The 19,170-nt window shown below is 42.3% G+C and overlaps 1 long non-coding RNA gene across 1 annotated transcript in view; it reads right to left on the bottom strand.

Annotated features, from left to right (window-relative positions):
• LOC122238108 overlaps positions 1 to 19,170 on the bottom strand; it is a 61,709-nt gene that overhangs the window by 37,875 nt on the left and 4,664 nt on the right. The gene's annotated exons all lie outside the window — the stretch shown is intronic.

The raw sequence follows: 19,170 nt of genomic DNA, 5'->3' as shown, positions 1-19,170 counted from the left end.
AATCCATCTTATATTTTTTGAATTGCAGACCCAGGTAAATGCCAATCAGAGATTCTGCTGAGAAGTTCATTAGCATTTCCATTCTGAGTGAATGTACTTCTATGAAAAAACTCCAGCTCGAAGCACCAAGATCTAATACTATCCTAGGTCTTAACATGATGAGAAAGTCAGAGTACTGGGGAGTCGCAAGGGGTTGGTGAGGTGGAGAAGGGGTAGGAAGACAGTACCTTGAGTTGCCTCTAGAGGCTGGAGTACTGACCCCCCACATTTGGGGCTCTGAGATGGAAAACCACCATGGTAGGCAGAGTGGGTGTCATCCTGGAGCAGGGCCCATACTGATGGCTCATGCTGACTGCAGAGTTTATGAGCTTGTGACCACCTGAAGGCAAAGCTAGTCTGTCACTGAGAAATGACAGGTTACACCTTCAGTTTTCTCAAGAGTCTTATGAGGCCAAGGTTTTGAGACCAAACTGCACATACAACATTTAGCTCTGACTTCACCCATGAGCAGAGGTTCACCCTTAGTCTCCTGACTAGGCAGGATGACCGAGTTTCCTGGACACAATGAACATCATTGTACCTAAACACACATGCCACACTCCCTTCCTCCTTCAAACCTTTGCTTAATGAACATCATCTCAACAACATATATGACAATCACTCTATTTTAAATAACCCTCCCCCTGACCAAGGCACACCTGATGTTTCTTATTCATCTTTTTCTTGTAGCTATAGTAATGGCCAGCTTTCAATAAACCTTCTTATTATATGTTCTATTTCTTTTCTACTTTCTATCTCCCCTGGTGGAATATAAGATTTGTAAGATCCATGACGACAGGAATCTTTGTCAGTTTCATTCATGATGGAATCCAAGCACTTAAAACAGTGTCTGACACATTGTGAGCTCTCAACAAAATATTTAATGAATAAATGAATGCAAACATCAGCACAAAATGGCAAGTATAGAAGATCTTAACATAGAGAGATGGTGAATGGTAGAATTATGTTTGGAGGATGATCTTTTTTGTTTGTTGAGGATAAAATATCTTTTATTTGTTTACTTACTATCATAGAAATGACCACCAGTAATGCTGGGGAACCACATATATGTGGTAGAAAATATCAGCAAATGCTTCCTGGCAATGCCGAGGTACATCCCACTTCTAGAAACTCCTTATTTAGAGCCCAAACCTTGGAGTCAGCTTCCAAAGGCTCAAGCTCTGAGTCTACCACTTTCTTTACCTTGTGCATGATAACTAAACTCTCTAGATCTCAGTAAACGGGAATATGAAGGTAGTGATAATACCAGGTTTAAGTAAGATAATCCATGGAAAAACCTAGAACTTTGTCTAATAATTTCCACTATTACTATATATTTAAATTAAATCCTAAAATACTTTTAGTTCATCTTGACTTGATAAACTTTCAGCTGATAGAACATAACCATGTATAAATCAATAAATAAAACCAACCACAAACACCCAACCATGCTCAGAGTGATTTCCTAGAACCTTACTAAAGTATAGTCAATCCGTTTCAGAAAATCTCTCCCACCAAGCTCCCAGTTCATAAATCTGTTTTTTTAAGGTTTATTTATTTTTCAGAGAGAGAGAGCGCACAAGAGAGTGCACAAGTGGGAGAGGGGCAGAGAAAGAGAAAGGGAGACACAGAATCTGAAGCAGGCTCCAGGCTCCGAGTTGTCAGTGCAGAGCCTGGCGCGGGGCTGGAACCCACAAGCTGTGAGATCATGGCCTGAGCAGAAGTTGGACTCTTAACCGACTGAGCCACCCAGGTGCCCCGCCCCGCTCCATCGCCCCAGTTCACAAATCTTATTTTATATTGCTGATCTCATTCTATCACTTTGGCTTCCCTAGCTCCTAATGCTGCTTCAAGAAATCTAACTCAGATTAACTCCATCAGCTCTTCCAACTTCGATCAAGTAAGTAGGCTACGCAACCAGAATAGCACATCAGGATCTGAAGTTGTGAGCTGCTGCCTAACCAACCCAACTGATTCTCCTTGACCAAAGGCCTTAAACATTCTCAAGCAGAAAACCTGAATCCACGACTTATTTTCTTTTATGTTATACGAGATATTTACTCATTCATTCATACGTTCAGTGTTCACTGAGCATTGGTCTATGTGTTTATGTACTGACATTAATGCCAGGATAAAATAATTTAATATACAAAAACAAAATATACTGTGTAAATTATCCCCAAGACTTGCAATATATTCAATGACATGTAATACATTTTCTAGCATAGTCAATAGAAACTGGGTGACTGTACATCTTGCTACCTGTGAATCACAGTAATAAACCATCAAGGCAAAAGGCAGATAGACCAATTCAGATCAATAGAGCTTAATGTTGCTGCAAACTTATTAAATGCCATGCCACCGCTGCCTCTCTCATGAAAGATGAATTGCCTAAGGAATATTAATAAATTTCCAAAATGAAAAATCTTATATAAGACCATATCTAACCGAGACATACATCATTCCTTTTACAATTCAGATTTTCACATCCATAAATGGGACAATAAATTTTGGGGAAAGCTATTCACCAGGCAGTGGCTTCTGTTCTTGCTCCTGGCATTCTCTGTTAGTGATAGTATCATCGGGAGTCCAAAGAATTGAGCTCTGTTTTGATCTTGGGAAAATCCAATTCTGACGCCACAAAAATGAACTACTCTTTTCTTTTACCATTACCATTACCATCTGATCACGGTAAATGCTATCTCTCTGGTTTGATGTGATTAAATTACAATCCCTTGTATTGTTATTACCCTCGCTCCTCTCCAGTTGGATTTTTCTAAAGGACTCACTCTTTGTGGGATGCTAGCCACAGTGACGTAGCATGGTGCACAGAGAGCCTTATGAAAGTTGTGCCTTTCAGCACTCGGATGACATATGGTGGCACGGACAAGATTGCAGAGGCAAATGACAAAGTCTGCAGGCTTGGAGTTGAAGGAATTTAATTATAGTTTTAGCTCAGATTCTGAATTTCTTGGGGCACATCCAAGGTCTCTACCTCAGTGTGGGCATCTATAAAATAGGTAAAGCACGGTTCATCATCTGGCTTCTCACAAGAAAATTATCACCCACAACAATTCCTATTCAGGAGCTCTGGCTCTGCAAGGCTAGTTAGATGGGAACAACAATCTTTAAAACACAGGTGGAGATCTGCTGGTGAAATTGGGCAAATTAAACCATCATAATTATTAAATATAGAGCTAAGGCAATAGAATTAAGACAAGAATAGTAACGAGCACCATGTCTTGAGCACATGGCAGATGCCAGCCATTCTGCAGGCTGCCCTACGAACCTCCTTGTGAATCCTCACTGCCACCTTGTGAAATAAGTACTTATCCTTTTATTTTTTTTATTTTTTTAATGTTTATTTATTTTTGACAGAGACAGACAGACTGAGCATGAGTGGGGGAGGGGAAGAGAGAGAGAGGAAGACACAGAATCTGAAGCAGGCTCCAGGCTCGGAGCTGTCAGCACGGAGCCTGATGCGGGGCTCAAACTCAGAGACTGAGAGATCGTGACCTGAGCTGAAGTCGGACGCTCAACCGGCTCAGCCACCCAGGCTCCCCAAGTATGTATTCTTATTCCCATCTTTTCAGACAAATGAACCAAATGAGACTTATAGACCTCAAATAGCTTGGCCATGTGCCCACATCTAAGTAGCAGAGCCTGCAGTTAAATCCAGCTTCCCCTCTGATGCCTATAAACAAGCTGTAGCTATGTAATTGTCATGCGATTTAGAAGAATTCAGGAGGAAGAGGTGAGCCTCCATTCGTTTTACAGATATCTCAACATCTCCAGTGATTAGAAGTGTGTGTCCATCTGTCGGTTTGTAAAACACCAACTCACATGCCTCCTTTCTTCTCCTTTGTTAGTCATTTCCTAAATCACAGCAAATCTGCAGCCGTCTTTGGGATTTTCCACAAAACAATGCGATTTCAGCGCACCAGCTTCAGTGTGTCACTTCCGGTAACAGCTCATATATGTGCAACAGGGATTTTCACTACTCTTTTCTGTCATGATTCTAGAGTCTCTGGTAGCCATCAGTCTCCCAAAGCGATGGAAATTCCCATGTTTAAGGCTCTTGTGTCCACATCTGATTTTTTTTTTTTTACTTCTAGTGAGAATTTACCATTGGAGGATGAACAATCTGGCGGCTACACCACCTGTCCACTCCACACTCTCCCCTTGCTACCTCTAGGTCTTGGTCCATGCTGTTTTTCTCTACCTGAGAAAGGTCTTTCCCTTCTATATCTGGCACAGTTGTATTGATTGTGTTCATCCTTCACGGCCCAGGTCAAATAGCACAGCTTGTAGAAAGCTTTCTCTAAACACCCAGATAAAATTAATCTCTTTTCTGTGTTTCTGTTAGTACTTTATACTTTATTATGAACATTTAGCATAGAAAAAGCTGTGTTCATCTCCCCTGTTGTACCTCATTCCCTGCACCTAATACAGGGCTTGGAACAAAACACATTCATGGGATTGCACTGACAAATTACCCCGACTTGCAAATTTTGAGGAATTGGAAAGATGGTGTGTCAAGGATCATTCTGGATACACTGCAAAGGCTACCTTGGGAAGTAAATACTACATTACGTTTAACTTTCAACTTCTATGTAAGGATTTTATGGAGATAAAATTCATTCCGAAAGGATTGAAGAAAGAGAAACAGAAGATTGGGCTGGGTGGGGGCACAAGCATAGGGAAGGCAGTGAGGCAAACATGGAAGCCCCCATGGAAGCACATTTGCTCGGCCTCACAGTTCTTATCTGTAGCCTTCACTACACATTTGTGAAGTGCTGGGCAGCTCCCAAAAATACCTATTACAAGAATCATCTAATGCAAGAAGTGTGACCCCTCTTTGCTAACAAAAATAACTGAGTTTCAGAAAATTGCCTAAAGGTCACATTGGAGATCATACAATTGGTCGGAGGCTGAGATAACACTAGGACCTAGGTGGGGCTGGTGGCGGGGGGGGGGGGGGGGGGGGGGGGAGTTGTTTTGTTTAGTTTTGTTTTATTCTACTCTGTGCTCTTCGCCTTGCAGCATATACGGTGTCAATCAATAACTTTCAACTGGCAGTTGTCCTCAGCTCACTCTTCTCCTTCATTATCCTTTTTTATCACTTTTTCCAAATCCCTTCACTTTTCTCCCTGAAATCCCTGCACAGACTCTTGTATATTGTCACTGTGAAGAAAGAGCCCTGTAAACAATGCCAGGTGCTCTGTCTTGCCTTAAATCATTAAACCCCGAGTCTGCAGCAGGAAAGTGACTATTGGCAGCAAATTGGTCTTTTCAGATACACCTGTTCATACAGAGAACTGTCACTCCTGGGAGAACCATCCTAAAATATTGGCTGTTCTACTTTCAGAGTTCTCCAAGGTACTGCCATTTAATGCACTTGGGGGGAAAAAGTGCTGTTTGCTAATAGTATTTCATGTCTACTGCTCTATAGCTGCACAAATTTCAAGTCAACAAAAGTATATTGAGCATCTAATACGGGTCATGCCCTGTTCTGAACACTGAAGATTCTCCAAGTTAAATGAAATATGGTCCCTCCCATCACTGTGGTCTTAAGAATAGTGAGTTATAATACAATCACGGGGTGTAACACAGTAGGGTGGAGTTGTGCATCATGAACTGAGCAGAATGGTACCACTACCAGTTTATGCCTTCCTTCAGCTTTTTCAAAGCCACTAACCTGTCCAGCCGACACACTGCCTCTTCCCAGGCGACATTCCTTTCTATTGTCTGCAACAGTTCATACCCTCACCACCCCTCACCTCTCTCCCACCTGACACTCGATCCTTATGCTTAGCCAAAACTTCGTCTGTTACCTGTTAGAAAAAATGTAAGAAGTCCATTAATCTTCTGAGCACTGCTGCCCCATCCAGTGTGTCAGTACAGACTTAGTGCACCTGCTTCCCTCTTTGTCCCTTGCTCTCCCATCTTGTAGAAGTGATGCTTCTATTTGCACTGGTACCCCGTATCCTCTTGAGTCTCCAAGACCTCACAATACCAAACAGCCTCTACGCGTGCTTTCTAGCCAACATTTTCCACCATCCCTGGTCCTTTGCTCTTACCAGACAGATATACAAGTCCCTCCCATCCTCCTAGTGTCCAAGTCAGAAACCTAAGAGTCCTCCTTGACTCTCCTCCCTTCCTCTGCATCTAATCAGTCACCACACATATAGATTCAAACTCCTAAAGACCTCTTATATCCACCCCGTCTGCACTCAGTACCACTGCCTCAGTTCGAGCCACAATCCTTTCTCACAATGGTCATTCCAGTAGCCTGACTAGTTCTCTCTTGCTCCATTTTGTTCTCTCCAATCTAATGGACAACACGCTTCCAGAGAGCTTTCTAAAATCTGCAAATAACCATGCTACTACTCCGTTTAACATCTTTTCATGGCTCCCTTTTGCCTGTGGAATAAAATTAGACTCACTTACATAATGCACGAAACTTTCCCAGATCTGCCTCCTACCTACCTGGCCAGCCATTCTGCCTCTCCCACTGGCATTGCAAACTTCTTAAACTGGTTTCCTCCCACATCTTTATTCCTTTGTTCATGCTCCCCCTCTACCTAAAACACATTGCCTCTTCCATATTCTAGCCTTGACAAGTCCTTTTCTTTCAAGAATTCAGAAAGATTTCCCTGATTTCTGTTAGGTGCCTCCCCTGTGCTCACATGCACCGACAGTGTGGTCTGTAACGTCAGATGCTTAGAGAAACCCGAAAAGGAAAGTAATTTCACCCATCAAAGTATTGTCTGTCTTGGGGACTTTATCCAAACAGTCCATGTCTTATTTGGGGCTCTGCTTCTTTGAAAATCTAGTGCTAAATTATCGTGACCTCACTCATTTCCCTTTTTGCTATGAAACTCTTGTTTGTATAGAGCCTAATTTTCATGTCAGGGGGAATTGCTTCTGAAATTCCAGTTGCAAAGCACAGCAGATGCAGACGGCTCTGGGAAAAGAACAGTCAAAGGCAGTCAATCACGAGCCCCTGCTTTTCAGTGAGCAAAGCCAGATGCTACCGTTGTAGGTCAGTGACAGGTAAACTGCAAATAAAGTAAATTATCACAGAGGCCATTTCAGGTGCCGAAGCCTTTATTGGCGTTCTTCATTCTTCAGGAGAAAACACGCACTTGTTTTCCATCAGAAGTGAATAAAGACATCGCTCCTCTGTCTGGATCATAAAAAGATCGCCCGGTTATATATAATCAGTCCACTGGTAGCCCCTGTCCTCAGGATAGGTTCTGACCGTTACAGAGGTGAGCCAACAATGGTGCACTGCCTAGGTTGGCCTTGGGAATCCTTTTGCCTGGGTTTAAACCCTGGCTTGGCCACCTACTGGCTGCATGGCCTGAGCGTGACCTTGACTTCTCAGTGTTCCAGTCTGCTCCTCTACAAGAGGAGATTAATAAAGGCAATAAAAGTTACCTCACAGGATTGCTGCAAAGATTAAATGACATCCGCAAAATACCCAACACAAGGTAAATGTGCAGTAAGTGGTCTATCGTCTCAGTGCTAAATGGCAAATTCTAATGGAATCCATTAAGAGGCAAGCGCTCTTCTTACACAAATTTTGCTCACATTTCACCCCCTCTCCTAAGCTTTACCTCTAACCATTGTTCTCTTGATAGCACAGTGCAGCTTCATCTGGGACCGTGGTTGAAAAGAGGTTTGGACCGATGCAGACAATTTTACCGCAAAGACCTTTTTTTTAATTCCAACATTTTTTCAATAATTTTAATTCCAGGAGGGAAATCTGGAGTCCCTGACTCTATATTTCAGGAAAAGATCCCTGCCCAAGATTCAGTTTGATCCCTCCATTTTCCTATAGGAAGGTCACTCAGAAGCCCCCCAACTCAGATATTTTTTACTCAGTGGGTTTTAATTCATTACTGTCACTATTCATCCTGATGTTCAACTTGTCACATATTTGGCCAGTAGCATGTCTTTTGACCTATGTCTTGTGTCCTTAATGGTATGTTTCTTTCATTTTTCATATATTTCTTTACTTTTTACCTTCTGCTTTAAGATATTGTAGGCTCATCTTGTACACTCCTTGTCCCAGAGCTGGAATCAGTTATTTTTCCAAGGACTCCTGGTTCTTTTTAGTGGGGAATGCAATTTGAGAAACCAGCAACTTATAGCTATTATTGCTTCTGGACCCCGTAGCTCTGCTTCTAGGTCCAGTCGTCTGATAAAGGGGTCAGTGACATGGTAGCAACGCTCAAAGCTCAGAGCACCCCACTCCTTGATCTGCCTAGGGATGAGGTCTCTAGTCATGTTGACTTTTACCATCTTCTCTTAATGAATTCAACAGCAGGAATCTATAGAAGGATCTTCAGGACCCTTGAGTGTTCCACCTTCCTATTAGAAGGTCAAGAGTGCACAGATGTTTCATGCCATCATACTGGGCACGTGGGGCACAGAAGGATCCCTCCACAAAGATTAATGTTGCCCAGACTGTGAATAAAGAAAAATGCCCAACACCTGCCAGATGTAGAGGTCAGCAGAACTTACTTTGGTGCTTTCTTTAAAAACTTGATTATGGCCCTTAGTACCTAAAGCAAAATTTTAAGTTCATCAAAACTGCAGAAGATATTCCAAAGTAAAAGGAAAAACCTATTCTGGTATTTATTTTGATCTGATCACTTCAATAAAGAAAGGAAGGAAGGAAGTGGGGGGAGGGAGGAAGGAAGGAAAGGAGGGAGGAAGGAAGGCGGAGAAGGGAGATGATTTCAACTTTTTGTTTTATGAAATCTCACTTTTTACTTATTTATATATCAATGCAAAAAATCTATCACTAATTAAAATATATGGACAACTATGGACAGATGCAGTCTGAGCTATGGATGAAGAGACAGATATAGATATATACTGTACACACACACACACACACACACACACACACACACACACATACACAAAGTATTTAGGATGGGTCGAAATCAGAGGAAACATTTTCTAGTTTCTTTTTCCAAGGATTTGAATCTTTTTTGAGCATGTACAATCCATTCTGTTACATTGTGCTCTGTCCTGCTTTTTCATTTTTCTCAAATTTGTTTCATCATATTCCCTTAAGAAAGAGTAGCCTATAAGTTCATTGAATTAAAAGAAAATTGTCAAAGGATAAGCAATTTCTTGTGTAGGAACCAGGGACTGGGTCCAATGCTTCACAGATGCAACCCCAATTGGTACCAATGTAAGGAGATTCTGCTGTTGTCCCCATTTCACAGATGCAAATGAAAAGAGACAGCTAGGCATGGGCACTTTTCACTTCACAGAACTGCCTCATCCTGCAACATTCTTAGCTCTAAATTTTGCAATGTCAACTCTTACTTTTTTTTTCTTAGCACTTATTTTCCATTCTCTTAATGGGTCTGAAGGTTCTTCTGAGATCTTCCTGGAGTCTTCAGGTCTATCCTGTGGGTCTATTTTTGTGTCTCTCGCATGCACGAGTGCACACACATACACACATGCGTGTGCTTGTTTCACCATAGACCTAGATTTCCTCATTCACTCAACAAATATATATGGAACACCTGCTCTGCTCCAGGCTCCATTCTACACATGAAGGATACAAGAAGCCTATGTGAAGCTTGCACTTTGCACCTGTCACAGATATTAAAGAAATGTATCAAACAAAAAATCATTTATTACAGTTGTAATAAAATGCCATAGTAGATGTAGAGTATGGAATTACAGCTCCTAACTTGGGGACCTAACCCAAAGTTGAGGGGGAAAAAACATCATTTTTATTAAGGACATATTGCACTGATCCCTCCGCGAGCACATCCACCTGCTTCCTGATGGTGTGAACTAGTTCCACTCCTCCCCCTTGCTTTCTCACTGCTTGAAGCAACTGTACATCTTTGCTCCATGATACCTTGTCCCTATATCAGACCAAAGGTTGCAGAAATCTCAAAGCTTTTGAGGGTTCAACAGATGCCTGCATTCCGATTGTCACGATTCATTCTCCTATGCTAGTTGTTTAACATATATATGCCATAGCTTCTATCTTTAACCTATGGATATGTGTCTTTGGATTTGACATTCTGCCTCAGGTATCCTTTCTCCTGATTGCTCTTACCTGTTAAATGCATGCTATAAAAATTGACACAGGAGGGTTTTTACTGCACTTAGCTCTTCTTACTCATTCCCTCAATCACAAAATGTATACTGGACACTTACCATGTGCCGGGCATTGTGTTACCTACTGAATACATAACCCGGGAACAGAGAAGGCATGACCCCACCCTCACGGAAGATTCTCTGTTGCCATATGATTCCTCAAATACTTACTAAAAAATTTTTTAAAAGGCTTAGCACTGTCATAGATGCGATGCAGCAGAAAATAACACCTCTGACCCTGCAAGAATTTAAGTTTTTATGAAGGAGACAACCCCCAGCACACAAAACAATACATGAGAGTACCCTGTTGACAAAGGAAAGTGGAGAGGGATTTGAGTGTCCAGGGGAGATTTATTTGAGGAGATGAGGTTTCAAAAGTGCTTTGAAGAAAAAAATAATCTTGATAACTGATGAGAAGAGAGAAGGCCATGGACAGAAATAATAGAGGACCACCTAAAAAAGGCTGGAGAGAAGACAGCAAAGAGACAGGATTATCCAGATTGCAAGCTCACAAAAAAAAAAAAAAAAAAAAAAAAAAAAAAAAAAAAAAAAGTGGGGCACTAAGTGTTAAGTTATTGAGGATTGGTTTTTTTTTTAAATTTTTTAAGTGTTTGGTTTTTTGTTTTTTTGTTTTTTTTGTTTTTTTTTTTTTTGAGAGAGAGAAAGCTTGAGCTGGGGAGGGGTAGAGAGAGAAGGAGACACTGTGCTGTCAGCACAGAGCCCGACGCGGGGCTCGAACCCACGAACTGTGAGATCATGACCTGAGCTGAAGTAGGACGCATAACTGACTGAGCCACTCAGTTGACCCGAGAATTGTTATCATAGATAATGTGAAACTAATCTTCTCATGGTAAGTGAAGAGTTCATGGATCCCTTTCTAGTCATGGTTACACTGTGAAAATTGTCTTTGAAAATGTATCTGGGTATGAGGAACAAAGAAATAAGAGGCAGGGAGACAGATGAGAACATTGTCGATTTGATTCAGGTGTGATGAAATGTGTACAAGTGTGTATCCAATGGGACTAGCAGCAAGGAATCCAAGAGATAATATATAAGCCTGTGCTACAGTCCGAATGGAAGGGATGAGGGAACAGTGGATAGGCATACCGGAGAGGGAATGTGGGAGATGCGGGGGTGAAAGATAGACCAAATGGATAGCAGAAGAATCTTGGTTAAGTTGGGGTTTGTTGTATTTTATTCGGTGGTGGATCTTTTGCATGAAAATGTCCTATGGTCACTTGAAACCATGGGCCCAATGCCTGGGTAAGAAGTCTAGCCTGGAAATCAGGATATCATTGAGGCAGAAGGGATGTTCAACTCTGAAAACAGATGAGCTCTGTGGATAGAGGGGATGCAGAGATCAATTCAAACCTTCAGAAGCCAGAACAAGTTAGCAGTGACTATCTATTAGAAATAAGAAAACAGAATAATTAGACTTCAGATGATAAGAATGTCTATGCCATTGACACCAGACATTTATTATGCTTATACATTTCTTGGGAAAATGTAAATGCTAATTTGAAAAAAAAAGGAAAAAAACCTCTTCCTTAAGTTGTCCACGTTCTAATTTTGTGGTTTCTAGAGAGGTCAACACTGTTGGTTTATAAGAGGCCAGCTTCCATAATTACCTGACAAATGTTCATGATGGGTGGGAAAATGGTGAACTCCCCATAAAGACAATGAGAAGATGGAAGCTGATTTATTTCCAGTTCCTCCATAAATCATAAGAAAACTTGAAAGTTTCAATTAAGAACAAAAATGGCCTTCAGACAATTTAGTAAAGGTAGGGATTGTTTTCCCCAGGTTCTTGTCACTGTTGGTTTAAGGCCTATGTTAAAAAGCTTCGGTGATGGGTAACAAGCTTCTATTTCCAAGACTCTTGCAAACAAGGTGCGATCTTGTCATGGAGTATGTTCCACATATACCAACGTATTTGTCAGTGAACTCTCATGACCCCTTTTCCCAATCACATATAAAAGAAGCATTTAAATTTTAAATTGCCATTTCACTTTTAAAATACCAGACAGTGAAGATATAATTGGAAAGATATAATCCATGAGATTTATTTCTGAATGCAGACACCAGTTCCAATAGTCAAAACTTTTAAAAAAATCAAAACATGTTCCAAGTGTTAGTATTCAGTCTTAGTCTGGCTCTGCCTTAAGTGAAGCATGTTTCAATCCATATACTATGCCTGCGTTCAGGAAGTTGTTCCCAACTGGAATATTAACCATGGTGTTGCTAGTTCCTTGCCTTTAAGTGTCTCTCTCACTAGGCAATAGCTGATAGTTTTAGAATCTCACTCCATCATCTTGGTCTGATGAGATCTTACCTAGTTCCAATGTCATTTTCCCTCTGAAATCATTCGTTCATGCATTCAACAAACGGTAAGTGCTGGGTGGATACATACAAAGAAGACAGAAGAGATCCTTGATCTTACAAAGCTTTCATCTGTGAGTTTGTATGTGCGTGTGGAGGGCCAGAGCGGGGAGGGATTGGGAAGAAAAGATAAACAAATGAGAGGCCAGCACAATTTCAGAGGTAAGTGCTGTGAAGAAGGAAATAAAGAGTGAATTGAGCCAGGGTGGGGAGGGGACTCCTGAGCTCAGGTCTCCAAGAAAACAAGGAGCTATCCATGAGCATATCTGGGGAGAGCGAGTTCCATGCAGCAGGTCTGAAGCGACAGCAAGCTAGACCTATGTAGAAATGGAAAGAAGGTTGAGATACTTGCAGCACTAAGATGGCACACCGATTGTACATGTCACAGCTGTTATGACTTGGAGCCGAGAGGAAAGTGGAGAGAGAGCTCATGTTGAGCATGAGACAGCTCATGGGACAACTCATGTTGAGTCTTAGAAGTCTTGGCTGGGGGCTGGGTTTTATTTTAAGCATAACAGGAAGCCACTGAAGAGCTTGAGACAGTAGAACATGATTTGGTTCGTAGTTTTATTTTTATTTATTATTTTTAATTTTTATTTTTGAGAGAGCATGAGCAGGGGAGGGGGGAGGGAGAGGAGACACAGAATCCAAAGCAGGCTCCAGGCTCTGAGCTGTCAGCACAGAGCCTGACATGGGGCTCGAACTCACTAACCGAACTCACTAACCGTGAGATCATGACCTGAGCCAAAGTCGGACGGTTAACCGACTGAGTCACCCACGCGCCCCTGGTTTGTATGTTTTTAAAACGCTACTTACTGCTGTGCAGAGAAAGCACTGTAGGGTGACAAGAATGGAAGAAAGGAGACCAGGGGAACCGGTTACTGGAGAGGACCCGAGGAAAGTGCACAACAGCTTGAATTTGGGAGAAAAGTGGGAATGGAGGTGAACTGGCAGGTTCAAAATTTAGGGGAAGGGTGTGGCTGGACCAGCTGATGGACTGAATGAGGGAGATCAAGGAAAGGGCCAGTTCATGGATGATGACCTCTATGTTTGTGGCTTCATCAGCTGGGAGATGTGGAGGGCCAGAGATTATTTGGAGAGTTGGAGCAGGAAATTAAGGGATCACCCCCCAACTCTTACCAGTAACTTCTTACTAGTAACCTCCTTAACACTTTAAATACATCTTGTCCCAGTGTGTGCCATGTTTTATTGCAACTTGCATTTTAATAGATTTTGAGTCCCTAGAAAGGATCCTGTTTTATTCATATCCCAGATACTACCAAAGTGTCTGGCACATAGTAGGTGCTCCAAATATACTTACTCAATAACACATGAATTGAAGTAAAATGTTTCAAGTCCAGTTGCTTGTCTTTTTGGAAAAGTCATGTTTGCGTAATTGAATATAACCTTTTACTTTGATTTATAAACTATGTTATTCACACTGGGAAATAAATACCATAAATTAAAAAAAGAGCTATAATTGTGATTTAGATGTATTATAATTAAAAGAAGCCTCTATTTACATGTAAAACAGGTGATATATTATGTAGAGAAGAAACCACAGAAGTTGTTTATAAACAAGAAATCTTTGGAGTCCCTACAGGGCTTGGATTAGTCCCTCTGAATCTAGTAGGGTTTCCATACATATTTATTTAATAAATGGAATTGAAAGTGATGGAGTATTTTACCTAAAAGCCTTCACTGGTCTATAAAAATTATATACAAGCAGAGTACTTCAAAATAAACTATTAAAATCTAGGAAGGATTTAAATTTGCTATCTTGGAAAAGAGAACCATTGATATTTAAAGGCCCTCGTAAGGTATCAAACAGTCAACTTTTCATGTGAATTGACCCCTGGAGATTATACTTTCTGGGGCTGCACAGCATTTGCTATTTCAGTACAGTGTTCATTGCATGTAACTTACTGTTTTTGTTGTGGCTGCTTCACTATATCTCATACTTATAGGAAAATGAAATGTTTAAACCACAGAATCCCAGGTGGTTCAGCCGACAGGTGTAAAAGCAATGTGATACAGAAATAAAACACTGTCAGTTTTTGATTACTGGGAGGAGAAGTTTTGATGCAGCATGCAGGCTTGAGTTTTTTTTTTTCCTTTTCTAAGCCAGAGTGTTCTATAAAATCCCCACCTACACAACCACTAACAAAAAGCACAGAGAAAAATCATCCCCTGGGTGCGGTAAGGAACAAATTGGAAGAAAGGCTGGTCTTCCTTCCATGTAGCTAATATACAAGAAATTACAGAAACACATGAGCTCAAATGGAGAAATAGGATGGATGAGGACTCTGTGGTTTATGGCTGAAAACTGAAGCCACTGCAAGCCAGGAATTCTGCATTTCCTATCTATCAGGACCTGACCAGTCGGTCACGGGGTAAGGTGGGACACAGAAGAGGATGGATGCTAATGAATGAAGAGCCAACAACAATAAACAGAAGCATTACCCACTGGAACTCTTAGTAAACAAGCCCTGTGCCACACACATGGCCATAAGCTTTGTTTGTTTTCACTAAGCATAGTTTGTTGTCACTAAGTCCACAATCATGGCAAAAGAAACGGCAATTCAAAAAGATTGAGAAACGTATTCAAAACTATATTTCTTAGGACACCTGGATGGCTCAGTCGGTTAAGCATCTGATTCTTGATTTCAGCTCAGGTCATGATCGAGTTTGTAAGATTGAGCCCCACGTCAGGCTCTGTGCTGACGGCGTGGAGCCTGCTTGGGATTCTCTCTCCCTCTCTCTCTGCCCCTCCTCCACTCACGCTCTTTCTCTCTCTCAAAATAAATAAATAAATAAATGTTAAAACAAACAAACATAAAACTATGTTTCTAGTAAGAGGCAGGCCAGAATCCAAACCCAGGTACACTGGATCTAAAACATTGCCTTGAACTAGTGAGTGATGCAGGCTGGTCTCGCCTTATCTGCCAGGGACTTCAACAGGAGGTTTGGGGGAAAGGTTTAGCACTGCAGTCTCCTAAGCAGCTTCCTTAGAACCACCTGTGAACTTTTTTTTTCCCATTTGGGGTGCAGAACTCTACTGTACCTCAACTTCCCTCTCTGGCACTCAGGAGTTCGGAGTCCGTGTTCGGAGGTACCACAAGCGAAACTCATAGTACCTCTTTTGCCACAACATGTAAGCGTCACCAGCTCTCCAGCCTGCATGTCTGTGTCTATGGCACTTACCACCTAATGGCTAAGCCAATATCACATGTTTAGGTGAAGTTCAGGAACACAATTGAAAGGGTGAAAGTCTAAATGAGAAGTATGTTGCACGGGGTGGGGGGGGGGGGAGGAAGTAAGACGGGAATCCATCAGATCGAGTTTCTTACCTCAATCTGTCATAAAGTGTTGGGAATAATCTAAATTTAAAGTGCTTTATGCAATATAGTCCTTGAGAGCAATGAGAAATACAATTCAGCATGTTTTTTCAAGATCTTCCAACATTGTATCATATTATCAAAAGTCTTTCCAGACATTTCATATGTTTTCCCCAAACTGCTTTAGATTGCAAACACCAAGTTCTTTTCCTGCTAACATCTCACAAAAGCCCTGGAGGAGGAAGCTGTGATATGTCTTCATTCCAGGGTGCTGTCCTCACTCCCGGTGTTCACTGCTCCAATGCCGACTCTCCTGCAATGCCCCTCATGCCCTCCTGTTAACCTGTACTGGAAGCCTTGAGTTTAAAGCCAAATTAGTTAAAACTCTTAACTTTTCACTTGGGCCCTGAGAGTGACTTTGGGTCTTTATGAATGTGTGTGCGTTCCTCTGATTCTAATAGAAAGTAATAATGTGTATATGTGTGTCTGTGTATTTCTTGGCAAAATGAATAAATCTCTTACCTCTTTCTTTTTTTAATGGTTATTTATTTTTGAGAGAGAGAGAGAGGAATCGAGAGAGGAACAGAGGATCCAAAGCAGGCTCTGTGCTGACAGCAGAGAGACCAATGCGGGACTTGAACTCATGAACTGTGAGATCATGACCTAAGCCACAGTCAAACACTAAACGAACTGAGCCACCCAGGTGCCCCTGAACCTCTAATCTCTTAATTACAGTCTGAATGCCAAAAGAACGGATTTTAGGATTCGATGTATTTCCTTTCCTTCCAGACAATGTGGATTGACTTTTCCTTTTCACGGGCAGGTAAGTAGATAGATGGATAACCCATAGATGGAATTGATAGATAAATGGATGGATGAGAAAGAGGGGTGGGGGGTGGGGTGACTGGAAGACTCTAAATTTTTTATTAATGTTTACTTATTTTTGAGAGAGAGAGCAGAGGAGGGGCAGAGAGAGAGAGGGAGACACAGAGTCTAAAGTAGGCTCCAGGCTCTGAGCTATAACACAGAGCCCAATGCAGGGCTCAAACCCACGAACCGTGAGATCATGAAGTCAGACGCGTAACTGACTTAGCCACTCAGCACCCTGACAGACTCTAAATCTCGGTTTGGGTCATCCTGAATGAAAACCTATTTCGGTGCTCATAAGGCTCCTGAGAATGATCCTTCTGTCACCTCTCGCTCTCTTTGAGCCGTGTACTCTGGTCTGCTTTCTTCCTTCCATTTCAAAGCAGTAGGTAGCTGAAGCAGTTCCCCTGGAAATCTTGGCCTGCTGTTTCATAGACTCATTTATCCTGTCTTCTGCTTTTGACCCCAGCTGCTTCCCCCACCTCGTGCACTCCGACTCACTGGCCATAACAGCAAAGGCCCAGGGCGTTCCGTGAAGTTTTCTTTCAGAAGGCCGTGCCGGGCTTCTAAGTTCACCAAAGGGGTGTCCTCAGCTTGGCGAGTGCTGCAGACAGCAAACCACCAGCACCAGCTGACACGTCAGGTTTCTGTGCAAAGCCTGCCCTATTGGGCCCTTCCTGCCAACAAATGTGCTCCATCAAAGAAACACCAGGCAGAGGTCCTGATGCTCTTGAGCCTATGGATTCCAGAGTCAGCAAAAGGAAAATATGGTGAACAACCAGTTAAGGTCCCCTGACCCCAGAGCCAGCTCCCAGGTGAAGGCAACAGTTCCAGAATTCTGTTCCTCCCAGTGTGTGATGCTATATCAGTTAAAAATTTATTCTTATTGACAAGCACCTCAGTGAGAACTAAATTAGACTGGTTTTTTTCGAATATGTAGCCATTCTCATCTTCACAGAAGCAAGAAATATTATTAAAGAGGGAGAGGAAAAAATAACGGGGCGATACAGGGCATGTGAGGAAGAAACTAGAGAAGTCCTAGGTAAGACTAGCAAAGTGCCCTATTGGGGGATGCGGGCAATAGGAGCCTAGACCATTTGAGTCTTGGTGTGAAGGCTCTGAGCCTTGGAGAGGGTGATGGGGGGCGGGAGGGATCGTGTCCTTTCACTACCTGTGAAGTGGTGAGAGGCATGGTTCAAAATCGAGTAAACCTCATTTCTCATTTCTCATTACTTCTATTCAGGTTCTCCTTCACACCCCACTCAGGCCCCTCCGGCCCCTTCTGACAGTCTTCTACCATCCCAGACACGTCACCCAGAATTTTCCCTAAGCCCTTTCCTAACTTACTTTCTATCACTTCCTGCCCTCTAGCATGTTTTACACATTTTGCTGACATATAAACAGACTTCCATCTGCGTTGTTCCCCCACCATAGCTCCACTGTAGCTAGAGAAGGGCCTGGCTAGAGCAGACCCCCACTAAGCATATGTTGACACTTTGCATGAATGAATGAGCAAAGGACAGCATGGCCACCCACAGAACCGGTTTCAAGATCCGACCTCTTCTCTCCTCCTTCAGACACTGTGGTTTGACTTTTCTTGTTTATGTTCATCAGAGCAGAAGTCGACATCCTGATCACCTACTACTAAGACAAAAGAAGGGGTCACGTTCACGAGAATCTCAAAGTTATATAAGCCACACCAAGTGAAGGTGAGGCCGTAGATGGGAGTTTGTCAGTCTGGGCATGCGTTAGATTCCACAAACTAGCATGGTTGAGGCTTTCAACCACCTGCATGCTGGACTTCAGATGCCAGAGGGTGCCTGGTGCTCCTGCAGCACAGGTGAGATCAGGTGAGCAGGATGAGAACAGGGACTGAATGACCGTGTTGCTGCCTGGTAACACGGCTGTGTAACAGCATCACATGTGAGGCTGCTGCACCTGACCCAAACCTACCTGCCGGGATTTCCATGGTCCTTTCTGGAAAATGATTAGGGCCGATTTCAATACCCAGATAGGACTGAGATCCAGTGCTTTAGGGAAACCACTTACCTTGCCTGCAATCCCTCCTCAGGATTTCTGTAGCGCAAGAAACAGCCTATTTCCCTACGGGCCATGTCGCACAAGGGGAGGTGTGTTACAGGATATAAAGCAAACCTGTGAGTGTTGTAGGGAAGCTGCTAAGTATAAATGCCAGGCTTCCAAAATCTGGCTGTGAACCCAGTGCCCAGGAAAGTGGGTTATACCACTTACACCATTCTTTTCATGTGAAAAGACATTCTCATTTCCCAACCATAAGGTCACCAAATAAATTCTGAAGTGAAATTGGTTTATAATTTGGGACTTGCCTAGAATACTGCAGATTTAAAATCCGTAACACAAGGCAGATAAATCACAGATCACACTG

This window comes from Panthera tigris, chromosome B1 (assembly GCF_018350195.1).
Source record: "Panthera tigris isolate Pti1 chromosome B1, P.tigris_Pti1_mat1.1, whole genome shotgun sequence".
In the NCBI taxonomy this organism is placed as follows: domain Eukaryota; kingdom Metazoa; phylum Chordata; class Mammalia; order Carnivora; family Felidae; genus Panthera; species Panthera tigris.
The sequence above is the reverse complement of the archived record's forward strand: the minus strand, read 5'-3'. Positions and strand labels throughout refer to the sequence as shown.